Source organism: Anomalospiza imberbis, chromosome 4 (genome assembly GCF_031753505.1).
Source record: "Anomalospiza imberbis isolate Cuckoo-Finch-1a 21T00152 chromosome 4, ASM3175350v1, whole genome shotgun sequence".
NCBI lineage: Eukaryota > Metazoa > Chordata > Aves > Passeriformes > Viduidae > Anomalospiza > Anomalospiza imberbis.
In genome coordinates, this window is record NC_089684.1 from 1,704,959 (window position 1) to 1,718,520 (window position 13,562).

The 13,562-nt window shown below is 37.5% G+C and overlaps 1 long non-coding RNA gene across 2 annotated transcripts in view; it reads left to right on the forward strand.

Annotated features, from left to right (window-relative positions):
- LOC137472096 (uncharacterized) overlaps positions 1-13,562 on the forward strand; it is a 65,515-nt gene that overhangs the window by 12,557 nt on the left and 39,396 nt on the right. For both annotated transcript variants that reach the window (XR_010998016.1, XR_010998015.1), the window contains exon 3: positions 4,498-4,592. This is a non-coding gene — a long non-coding RNA (uncharacterized lncRNA). The remainder of the gene's footprint in view (positions 1-4,497; positions 4,593-13,562) is intronic.

Sequence of the window (13,562 nt, forward strand, 5' to 3'; positions counted from 1 at the left end):
TCTTGTAGTTCCACTGCTTGGCTCCTGGAGTTAGGATTAGGCCTTAGAAAGAAAGTCTGTGAAGATGCTCAAAGGCAATTAAAATTGTGAAGCAAAATCATGATCATTATTAAAAATTCCACTGTTATCATGGAAGGTGTTAGATAGTGCTGAATGAGATTAAGAAGTTCTTTTGATAAGGCAGCATCCAATTTCTGTTTTTCTTTCATCCCATATAGAACAGAAGTTATTTTTTAAATTTTCGCCCACTCGGTCAAGTTGCAGGCAAACAAATACACATCTTAGATTATTAAAAATTTGGAATTACTTTTATTTCTTTAGGAACAACAGACACAATATGCTTTATTTCATGTAAATTCAACTCTCAGTGTTTTCTGTTTTAGGATGGTACCATCCGGGAATTTTAGAAGGGTTTGATGTGCTTGTTGTGCTTTACAAGCTCAATTCTCTGGCCAGAATGTGTTTCTCATGAAGAAGAAGAAGATTCACATATCTCCAGGCAGATGTTTTCCTGCAGGCTTGGCCCTTAGAAGAAAGGACTTTTAAATTCCTGCTTGACTTGGTAAATGTGCTGAGTGGGAGACATATTTATTCAGTGTTTAATAAACTAGTTGGGAACAATTTTTCAAATGAGATAGCGAAAAAATCATAGTTTGAAATGATTTTTAGTTTTCCCACTAGAAAATTGGCAGTTAACAACTACATTATTTGTCAAAAAATCTTTCAAGCAAGAAACTTGTCAGCTCTATTTGCACAAAGCTAATGGTCTAACATCGTAAACAATTTTTAATAATTTCTTTCATACGTAATGCATCCCAAAAGCAACATACATTTGGATGCAAAACAACTACACTTTTAGGAAAGAGCAAATAAAAGACAAAAACAGAGATTTCTGCCAACCTTTCAAATAATTATTTAGTATGAAAAGTTTGGCCATAAAGCTTTAAGGACTGCATTTTGTATTGAGGTTTTCAGTGGAACAGTACAGTTATTGAACACAGCAAAATTAATAATGAATCTTTATAGTAACAGGGAGCAACAGATTATTTTTTAAACTATTTTCATTCTGTTACGCATAGCTGTTTCAGTTAGGAATTTTACTAACTGCACCTTTATATTTACTTTATTTTGATTTGTCATTAGATTTTGAATTTCATGTGTCCCACAGGACAGTTCCCATTCTTGATCTGCATAACCCTCGTGGGAGGCATCTGAGTTCTGGGCCACCAAAGCTTAGATCCTATTAGAGATGGTGGATGTTTCAGGTGTTGGGCAGGAATGTGGACTTGCTTATGCTCACACAGAGAAATATTCCTGCACTTGTACGTGCTTTTAGGCAGCTGACTCTTGGCCTGACATGCTCTGGCTCTTGAGGAATGGAATACCCACAGTGCTGGTAGCTCGGTGAGCAGCTGCAGTGCCAGCTCGGGGTTCAGCTCTGGTGGTGAGAGCCCCAGACGAGAGGCCATGAACTGGAACCAACCTTTGCACAGCAAAGGGCACGGGGACCTGTGGTGCCAGCCAGGGCACCGGACACCCAGAGACACGGCAGGAGCCGAGGATCTCCAGATCTTCCTGTGCGTTGACTGTAAGGGTATAAACCACCAGGTTTGTCTTTGTTTGGAGCTCCTTCTTGGCAACACCAGCTCGAGCTGTTATTCTGTTGTTGCACCATGATTAAAGTATTTGAGGGATCCAGACGTCTGAGACTCTGCTATGGGAAACCTGGAGTCGAGCCAGTAGGGAAACCTGGTGTGACTGTGTGAGAGTGGCATGTGTGGCTGCAAAGGGACCTCAGTGCCAGCATGGGCGGCGTGAGAGTAACTGGCGGAGTGGCTTCTGAATGGTCAGACAGGAAAGTTTCCTTAACACATCCTTTGGTGGCCTCCAGTTGTGCAGTGTCAGAGCAGAACAGGTCCAGGTACAATGAAGTCCGTGTGCATGGTTTTGTGCCTTTTGCTCTTGGCTTAACCAGTGTATCTGCACAAGTGCTAGGGCAGTAAATGCCTGGCAGAGCCACAAACTACCAGCTCATTTTGAGCTGGAAAAATTCCACAGAGGTCTGTCTTTAGATGTGGACAAAGGAAGCAGATGCCAGTGGCTGCCTGGAGCAGTCACTTTCTGTTCTATCTGTGCCAGAGCTGCAACACAGTGCACCTTCTTTTTGCTGCTTTGCTGATGTTGAGGGAGGAGAGTGTGGGAAATCTCAGAATGGCAGTTTTTGCAGAGTTGTCAGTGGCTCTTTCCAGCCATTGATTTCATGCTCTCCTCCTTTTCCTCCTACTTTATGTATCATGCAGCCACAAAAGTAAGACTTATTTTCTAAGAATTTTCTCTGACTTTCTGGGCACATCTTATTTCATCACCCACCCTCCACCCCTTTTGTATGACAAGCCCTTTCTGGTTTCTGGAACCTCAGACAGTATAGAAGTGTTATGAGAGATATTTTTTAGGGAAAAAAAACTCTTGCAGGAGTATTAGTAGGAAGTGCTTGTGTAGGAGTATGGTGGGAATTTAAATTTGCTTTGACAAACTAGTTGTTGACAGTGAATGATGTTTTGAGTGACCTTTTGTACAGCAGAAGTGGAGTTGTGCTGGTGGTTTTGCAATGGTGGACATTTCCAAATATTCCGTCAATATACGTACAAATTCAAGGTGACACCGCTGCCAAGAATTAACAGAACAAGAGGCAATAATAACAAACTGAAATAAAAAATAGGAATGATATTTTTAACCATGGTGGTGGTCAAGCTCTGGAATGGGTTGCCCAGAGAGCTTGTGGAGTCTTCATCCTTGGAAATACTAAAAACCTGAGTGGATATGGCCTGAAGAACTTGGCTCTAGTTCAGTCTCCTTTGATCAGAAGGTGGACCAAAGACCTCCAGCGGTCAAAACTCAACCTGTCTATTATTCTGTTGTAAGAAAAACATGCAATAATCCTTTTTAAAGGGAAGGTAATTCCCTGAAGTATTGTCCTGACTTCCCGCATTTTGTGGTTCACATACTTCTGAATACATTCAGTTGTCACTTTAGAACCTTTACTTATTATACAGGATGTAAGTGTAAATTACACATGCAAAAAAACTAGACACCAAAATCATTGTTAATGAGTAGCTCCAGTTTTATAGTTACTAGTCAGAAACATTTTAAACAATAAAGAGACAGATTTTTCTCTTCTTTGAAATCTGCAGTTAAAACTTCAGTTGGCTTAATGAGACAAGGAACTTGATTCATCACATTTTATACCTAAACAGAAAATAGAAACGTAAGCAAAATGAATAGGTTAGTTATATATTTAAACAGTCTGTAAAACCAAAACCTCTGGTAATAGGAAGCTCAGGCTACATCTGCCTCCAGCCCTCCAGAAGGGAGGAGCTGGGAAGTTGCATTATTCTGTAGGAAGGCTTTTAAATGTGTAGAAGCAGCTTGGGAGTGCACAGTTAAGGAATGGGTCCTTGTATGCGACAAGACACACTTTGTACGTTGCTGTACAAAGAAATCTCTTGATTTCTCACGTTTGAAAGTGGAAAATATTATTGTCCTATTTGATAAATGAAAATGTTTTTCTGCAAAGCAAGTATATGAGGAATAGAATAAACATATTTTCTCACTAAAGGGATAGTTTCAGGAAAAGAGGATTAAAATTCTTGGAAAATCGGTGAGGCAGCTACAAGTGTCAGGTGATTATATGGCCTTATGTAAGTACAGTGGTTGGTGTCTAGCCAAGTATTTCTAAAACTTATAGGGTAACTTCTGTTCACATTTAGGCAAGCATAAGTCTGAAAGCATTTCAAAACTCAGCAGCATTTGCTCCTATGTTAGAGCTTCTTTTAAAAAAGAAAAGAAAAACATTTATTTTTCTTTTTTACTACATGGAATTCTTAAAGGGGATGGTGTTGTTAAAACAGGGACTTCCAAGAACTGAATTTTATTCCTGCCTTTCTTGTAGGTCCCTGTACTGTAATGGACAAGCCATTTTTGTAGCTTGATTTCTGGCATAACCATAGCAAATGTATGTGTGTATATGACATTGAAAAAATACAGTGTGTGTTGGTGGGTGTGTTATGTAGTTGTTGTATGGCAGTGTATTAAAATAATTTTGTTACTGTTTTTGTTTCATAAAAAAAAAAAGGTCCTAACTGGAACTAACTGGGAGAAAAAAGTGGTTTTTAAAAGAAATTTTGCTCCCATTTAATCTAGTAGTGCAGGTAATAATAACCTGCTTCTGAAGGCAACCTGTCTTAAATGAGTAATTTATTTGTATGGTTTGGTAGGATTTTTTAACGTGTAATAATCTTTCAAAGTCTCTTTTTATCCCCCATGATAGCATTCAGAATGCAATTTTTTCCCCTGGATCTTATTTTGCTTGTATATCCACTCTTTTTTTTATATCATGCTTAGTTTTTGTGCCGTTTATATCACATCACTTTTCCACTTCAGATTTGATTTATCTTTAGACTTGTTGAGAGACATAATGCCATTGAGTGATTCTCTCAGACACAGGCAAATCTTCAGGTATTTGAAAGGAGAAGAGGTAGACTTTACACTGGCAGAACATTGCTTGGAGGGCTGAAGATGACTGGCTAAATCTGGTGAGTACTAATTAGGTAGAATTTGTCAGTCTGTCAGTCAGTCTTACAGATTTTCTTGATCACACACTGAACATACACAAAGCAAGAGAGTAGATACAGGGAATTCAAGAAATGTCTTCAGAATTATGCTTCTTTTGAAAGAGATTTATGAACTGGTGTTCCAGCAGAAGGATAAAATGTTTCCATATGACAACAGGATGAAAGATGTCAGAGAGATCTCAGAAAGGAAGTTAGAATAGACAAGAATGCATTTACAAATATATTGGCTTTTACTAAAAGTGTAAATTTGGACATCAGAGAACTCCTGTAATGCCTGCCAGGCTGTCTTCTCTGTCCCCACAGGGTTTTTAGCACTAGAGCTGCCCACCAGGCAGCATCAGATGAATCATCATGAAAACCAAACAAGACAACTTTACTTGAGAGAGAGAGAATATAGAATATGAACAATCCAAGTGCCATCTGTATGTTTTCCTGATGAATGGCATTATCACATCTTTTTGTGCCAAATGAGTAAACTGTTTTCACCACACAAATACTGTCTATTCCAGCACATATTACATGCAAACTACTAGCACAAATTTCAGGGTGATGTTTGCAGTGTGAATTAACTCTGCCAGCTGGAATCCTATCCAACAAGTTCTGGTTAGAAAAGTGATGACAAAAGAGGTGTGGGTTTGTTGTTAGGTCATGAAAACTCCATAGCTTTCCAGGGGCTTTTAAAATGCAGCTGAGTCCGTCGCTGTCACATTACTTACTAATGTACTTACAACCAGCTGACTTAGTTACAGAGATGTACGAGCTGAAAATGTATATGAAAGGAAAGAATAATGGCAAACTGGAGACCTGTGTGCAGGAGCATTTCAGTGAGCTGAAAGAGAATAAAAAGACAAGATGTTGTGGTATTCTCTAGTGTTTCACAGGAACCTTCCAGTACATCTAACCTGGTTTCAGAAAGGAAACTTTTTGGTTTACTGTCTGTTTAAATAATATGAATATGTATTCTGTGCTTGTAGAAAGAACTCTTTTTAATCATTGCCTAACCTTTAAAAAACAAACATTTTTTTTTCAGAATGAAATAGTTATCATAGCTAAACTATCCCTCAAATAAGGTTTTCATACTCAGAAAACCTAGAGATCTAGATTCTCAAAAAGCATTTGCTAGCTTAAATGTAGAGACTTTTAAGATCTTAAGTTTTGGCTCATTGAGTGGTGTTTCTTTGTGCAGTGTGTCTTACATACAATAAAGCCCACTCACAGATTTCCCAAAGCCTCTGTGCAAATCCACGATTTCTGGCAGCTCATGTTTATTCAACGATAATGTGCTTTCAGTGGAATAATGTCAGTAGTGGACCAATGGCTGCCTGAGCAAAGCTCTCTGGAAAGAGAAAAGTAGTAAAACCACTTCAATTTTTCATATTGATTAGAGAAAACTAATTTACAGCAACAGAATATAAATACAATCAGAAGTCACATTGTAAGATGAATATATAAGGGCAGCAGTGTGACATGTTTGACAGTTTTCCTTCCTGGTCATGGTGCTATTTGGTGTTTCTCATACAGCACTGTTTAGTACCAAATGTTTTCAAACCTAGAGGATATCGAATGCTGTTAGCACTGGTGAGGGCAACATTGGAAAACGCTGCCATTACAGAGCAATAACAGTAAGATTTACCATGAAGAATGTTTCCATTACACAGCTTTCAAGAGTAGTGCAAAAGAAGTTTCTGGAATTGTGCTTGTGACAATGACCTCAGTCTTTGGAGATCTAGCTACGACTGGATTATACTTGTTAACAGTACACATTGCAAGCTGTTGACAAGTTATGCTTCTTTTTATTTTCCCTTTAAGATGTGCCTTTATCTTGCATTCTGTATGTACCTTTCACCTCAAGATATATTTACTAAATAATTTATGACGCACTTGAGGTTCCCCCCCACCCTCTGTGGCTGAACAAACTGCTGTATGTCAGCAGCATAACTTGTTACAACAAGAAGTAAAGCACAATGCCTAGCTCATAATGCGGTGCAAAGATTTGAGAGATGAAAAACACACCTTTTCATGAGATTCTTGACATTGAAGTGGACATCTCTATAAAGAACTCATTAGACTTACTGAAGTTGTTGGGACAAGAATCTCAATCTCACCTTAAGAGTTCTGGTTTTTGAAATACCCTTTTAGTAGAAATATCTGACCCTAAAAGAGTAGAGGATCAGATTACCTAATGAACTACTGATGTCACTTCCTGCTGCACCTTGCATTTATATGCCAGCTCCTGAAGCTGGCGATGTGATCAACTGTTTAACTTTGGGAAAAAGAAATAAGAAAACAAGATTACAAGAGATAAATTTAAAATCAAGAAAAAGTTTTAGGAACTTGAAAGTAAATCAAATTTGTAATAGTTCTCCTTTATAATAAATAAAGGTAACATGAAGAATTTTTTAGTACCTCAGGCTCATATGCAGTGATTTGGATCTTGAAGAGGAGAGGCTTTTTTTAAGCATTTCCTGATACTATTTGCCAAACTCTGTTAAATGATTTACTGAGTGGTTTCAAGGCTCAGTTATCATACAGTTCTTCAGTGTTAATATATCACTCTTTCATCTGGAATGGAATAACTAAGGAAATTATTTCTCTTGATATTTTCTTGGAAACAGTAATTATTTTTTGTGTCTCACGACATTTGAATTCCATGATGGTTATTTAAAAGTGTTTAGTTTTTTAAAAAATCTTTAATCATTTCCACATCATTTCTTTGTTTGTTTTTCACAAGAATCTCTAATATTACCATTAGCAGTTCTGTTTCTCTGTGTCATTCTTTGCCATATTAATTACTTCATTAGCTCTCCTTTGCCATAGGGGAACCACATTTTTCTTTCAAATTGTGCAGTTTTTAAAAATAAGTAAAATAAACTGGGATCCATTTGTTCAAATCTTTATTCATCCTTTCAGAGCAGAACAAATAATGGTGTACCCTAAACTTGTCTTTTTTTCCCCCAGCTGTGTCAGGTGGTCTTGTAGAAGACAGTATTTGTCCCACCAAGCTTGCCTTACTTCCCTGTTGAGCAATCTGCATTCACCATGGATCTGGTGTGGCTGAAGGAGGAGTGTGTCTGGAGACTTAGGGGTTCTGTAACGTGTGGTTCCAGTTCTTCGTTAAACCGGGGAGACAAGCGGCAGCTCACATCCAGGAGCGGTGTGCTGTGCAGTCGTGGAAGACAGAATGGGGCTTTGGGCCCGGTGTTCCCCTCTCTGCCATACAGGGCTGTGCTCTTTTTACAGCTTTTGAGCTGAGGCTCAGAGTTGCAATTGAGAAGCTGTCCCTTAGCATAACTCCAAACATGAGAGAAATTTTTTCCTATTCTTTTGACTAAGAATTTTCTACCATAATTTTTATTGAATTCTTCTAATTTTTTACTGCCTATAACTCTAAATGTTATATGTGCAAACATGTATGACCCTGATAGTTGCTGCTTAGCCAGTTGCCTTGTGACAGCATATTCAATGTCCAAAAAAGTCAGAGGAAAAAGCATGTTTCGTTAGTTACTCTGGTTTCACAAGTAATTTTCTGAAATAAATTTTGGTGAAAAAAATTTTGAAACAGAACCTTTCCATAAGGTATAAAATGCAGTAATAAGAATTCGTATTTTTTGTTTGTTGTAACTTCTCCAAAATGTCTCCTGTGTTGTTGACTCAGAATAGCTTTCAAAGTAGGAGAACTGGATTTCAGCCATGATACTCACAAAATAAAAATAAAATAAAATAAAACAGAAAATAAAATACAATCACTTTGTTGATCCTTCATGTTCTGACAACCTAGATTATCATCACAAGAACCGTTGTTATCTTTGATTTAAAAGTGCTATACGTAAGAAGTCTACTTGTTAACAAAGCTTAATTTACTTGGCTGGAAATCTGGAACATGTCTGACTGCTTTTCAGTCCAGAATAGTGAATTGTGTTGCAGCACTGAGAAGGTTGATACATAAAAGGAAAGCAAGGCCAAACAAATACATAAATAAGAAATCTTGAAAAACAGGTTTATTAAGTTATGATACATGGTAGCTTTGTTAATTCATCAGGAAAGAATGTTTGGATTTTTTGAACTTAATGAGCACATGAGTCTGTTTATCACATGCCTCTATAAATAAGTGTCTTTGCAGATGTTTTCTCTTCGTTGAAAATAATTTTTCTCTCCTCAGGGCATGCTGCACTATTAAATTAAACAATGAATTTCCTTGCTTATTACAGAAGACAGAACACTCTAGCAGGCATAGCACTGGCTATGCTGTGAATAGCATTAACTTTTTAATATAAATTTTAAGAATTATTTACAGATTAGTAGTGTAGCACCTATATATTTTAACTGGCAAAACTTTTTAATATAATTTCTAAAAACTATCTGCAAATTATTGTGGTATTTAAATGATGCTATGTCTGGTTAATCAAAAATGATCAGCTAATTTCATTGAGAGTGATATCTCTGTGATAAATACCATGAATTTTACTGACTGCTAAATGGTCTGGGTCACTTAGGATAATTTTATTATCCTACTTAATTATTAATCATTTGCCTGTCCTGTTCATACTTCCTGTATCTGCAACTACATTTCTTTCTTTCACAGTGAGTTTCAAACTTGCAGTTATTCTCTAGTGTCAAATGTCATATTGTCAGTGTTACCTCAACAAACCCAGCTGTTAATGACTGGACAGTTTCTTCAACAGACAGAATAAACACAATCACAAAACTATTCCTGAAGTGGCTTTATAAAACTCTAGAGGGGAAAGGATTAAAGAAAAATAAGGAGTTACTGTGTCGTTTAGGAATTTTGAATTAGGAAATACTCTGATATACTCCTGTTTATATTATATTTCAACCTGAGATAATTCACTATTCATGTCTTTTACAGTAAAATCCTGAAGTCATTTAGAAATGTAACAATTAGTAAGGAATAATAATAGCTTTTACTTTCATATCCTGTTTAAATGTGGTACCTGCTGACTTCTTAGCAGTGAAATTTTGTCCCCCCACTCCCACTTTTTAAACTTAAAGTGTTCAAGTCTAGGTCTACTGACTAGGCTCATACGTAGAGAGGTAAATATTACAAACCTAGAATGTCTTTGCCTTCTAGTCAAGGTTGGCCTATGCTGATACTTGTAAAGTTAAGCAGTTAGCACATTCTTTAAATATAGCTATCTTGCCTGGGCATAAGAAACGTTCAGCACAGTTTGCACACACTGTAAATTACTTCAAGCTCTTCCTAAGGAGAATTTTCTTGGCATAGTTTCTATGATGCGTGCTTCCCTCATTAGAAGAATAGCTTAAAGAAATAAGAGTATGAAACTACAAGAGATGACAAAGAGCTGTAAAATTAGCTTTGTATTTTGTGATAATGTTTGTGAAATCCTTCCTTGTCTGATATAAAGTGCACATGATGTTAAAACCACGTTGTGGACAGAACTGTCACAGAACTCCTGACAGGGCACTGTTCTAGCACTCCATTGTATAGCAGCCAAGGATGTAGACCTTCCTTGCAAAGAAATAATCCAAGGTAGTGCTGTCATCATGTAACATGCAGTTCCAGTAGTTTGCCTTAGTTTGTATCAGTCACCAAGAGAGGAAAGGGAAGGAATGCTGGGCATGTGTATAGCTGTGATAAGTTATTAGTGTCCATGCAACACTAACATCCATCAGACTCTGAAGGAATGGAGTGCAGTGTGTCTGCAGTGAGAATATGTTTATGTTGGATTATCCTGCGCTAATGCAGAGTGTGATTTTCACCATTTTACTCCTGCCACTATCGTATCTCTTGTAGCTGAGCCACCTTACAGACTTACTGCCGTGGGCTGTGGCTCGAGTGCTTTTCAGATGTGGAAATGGTTTGCTTTGTGTATCTATAGTAACCAACTGCTGGCATTTTCACAAAGTGCTGTGCATAGGCTGAGGGTGTGTGACTGTTATTATTATCTGCTTTATAACTTATCCCAGAAGGCAATGTAGTATGTGGAAGCTAAATTATCTTGAAATAAAACAGTTCATGATCTGAAGTGCTTCAGCTCTGGCAGCAAAGATGCTCATGAAGTTTAATTGACCCTGGCAAAAATAACCTTTAGTATGTCTAGAGAGACCTTTGAGTGTAATAATTTACCTTTCTTGATCCGAGAACAGGTAGAGTACAGTGGCTGTGTGGGCTGTAATGCCCTCAGCGCCTATCACTTCCCTGTATGGTAGACACACCTTTTAGTTAGTGGTACAGCAACCAGCAGGTGAATTTATATTTCATCCAAAACATTGCTTATCGTTAAATGTCTCATCTTCTCAGTGGTGCCTAGTTCTGCTGAACTGTTTTTACTCAAGTAATAAGTGTTCCTTTGCACATTTCAGATAGCAGTAAGTGTAGTGGCAGTTACATATGGTGAAGGATTACTCAATGACAGCATCTTATCTTACCTATAGAAGAGGTTTTATGGTTGTGAAATTACCCACTGAGCAAACTTTCTTAATAATTCTCTAAATAAATTAGTTTGAAAAAAAGCTAAGGGTAAAGAAATAATCAGAAACCAAAATCAACACATCATTTTTCCTAATAGAGTACTTTAAAACTTGTGAAGCTGCCATTGCTTGGTTTGTGCCACTATGCCCCTTCCCTAGCACCCAGCCATGTGTGCTTAGGAGCTCTTGATTTCCTCCTCATATGTTTTTTTACTACCATTTCCTTTGGGTTGTGGTGGTAAAACATGAATAGACTTGGGAATAAAAATCAGGGGGGAATTATAATCACAAAATCACAGAATGGTTTGAGCTGGAAGGGACCTGAGATGTTTTCTATTTCCAACCTCCCTGCCATGAACAGGGACACTCCACACACTAGACCAGGTTGCTCAAAGCCACATCCAGTCTGGTCTTGAACACTTTGTTGGGACATCCACAACTTCTCTGGGAAAATTAATAGTGATATTATGTTATCAAATTAGTGATGCTGTGATATATTGTGGCATTACTGAATTAGTGAAATTGCAATCAATATTACTTTGTTGATGTCTTTGCATGTTTTTCAGTGAAAGTTATGATGAAGCAGTTCTGTCTCTCTATGTTTCTTGTCACCCTCTCTCTGTCACCCTTTTACAACAGGTATTTTTGCCACTAAAGCCTATTTCTTAGTAGGCAATGTATTACAGAGCATGGAGTATCATGTTACGGAACTTGGTGCATATAAGTTTTATACTGTTTCTTCTAGGATGTGTTGTGTATGTAGAGAACTATTGTAACCTAAAAATGCTTCATTACCTTAAAAGCAGACAGTATAAGAAGTCTTCCTGTATATTGTGAATCTGAAGTCAGGTGGAATTCATGTTACATCACTCTGTAAATTATGTGGTTTTAAAATTGTGGTTGGCAGCTTGTTCTGATATTGGCATTCCATAGAGAAGTTAAAAGAGTTTTTGAGAACAGGGCAGTATGTTCTCTGCCATGTCAAAAGTGAAAAGTGTGGCTTCAGATACTGGAAGTTCTGCCAGATGACACAGTTTGTATTAAATCACCCAACCCTTATGTTGATACTTTGCTGTGCTGTTCTGCCTTGTGCAGAGATGGTTAAAAAAGATTTGTCCTTGCAAGAAAAAGGTAAGTAGACTAAGCACAGTCATCCTGCTTTATTTCTGTAACATCAAGGCACTATAAATCTGCAAACAAAGCAAATGGGAGAGGAATCTACAGCTTTCCTAATTAATTTACATAATCTTTAGCTTTTCAGCTCAATTTTTATGTACAAAGATAGTAGCTCATAATTTGTATGTACAATCTCTTACCTTTCCCATGCACATCATTTTATAATTTTTGAAGCATCAGGATTCCTTCACATTTTTACATATTTTAATTATGAAATCCCTCTTGATTGATTGAAATTAACCTCCTCCTAAACATCCACAAGTAATGATGGTTGTTGGCTAATTTTTATACCATTGCTGATAAAACAGTAGATGATGAGTGATCTAACAAGTATTTCAACATTCTGGTAGCAGTTATTTGTTTAATTAAATTATACACGATAATGGAGGGTATTCACAGCTACTCTACTGCAGCCTGCCTGTATGGGTAAGTCTCAGTTTATATTCCCTTACTGGGTGTAAAATTCCTTATATTCAGTGAACTATTGGGTAAGAGTTGCATAACATAAACAGCTGGCCTTTTTCAAAATCATACTCTAGATTATATAGAGATAACATTTTGGAGTTAAAATATCAAGCATTTTCCTGTTTTTTTTTTTTAGTCTTGCCAGAACACACAGTATCAAACCTATAGTTTTCAAAGGCATGGAAAAGAAGTTGGGTATGAGTTTTAAAACCTGCTGCCTTGCTGACAAGCATAAAGAAACGTGGTAACACCAATCAGCAAATCATCAGCTTCTGGCTCCTCCCAAGTTTCAGCTGACTTCCTACCAGACCTGTGAAGCAAACTGTAAGAATTATCTTCCTCTAGGCACTAGGCAGCAGTTTCCAAGTCAGCTTGCTCCACAATGCCAGCAGAAACTTGGTGGAAACAGCAGATTTTATCTTGCCTAGGGATTATAGTCTGTTGCCTGAAAAGATGGTGTTGACAGTTTGTTCCCTATTAAAAATACAGTAGTACAGTATACAACTTACATAATCATCCACTCAGTAATAGAACTCTTCAAAGCACATCCTTACCAATCTCCTTTGAATATCAGCAGGGACAATAACCCTGGGGTTTATCTGAATACATCTGAGGAACAAATTCTGCTTTTAGGATATCCTTGACTGTTCAACTTCACTTATTCATTCATATTTGTATGTCAGATAGGAAGGTTGGAATCATCTAGACTAATCCCCACGCTCAAGCAGTGTCAGCTAGAACCAGTTACCTGTGACCGTGGCTGTCAACTTTTTAATACCTCTACAGGTGGAGATTCCAGAGCCTCTCTGGGCAGCCTATGCCAGTGTTTGGCCACTCTCA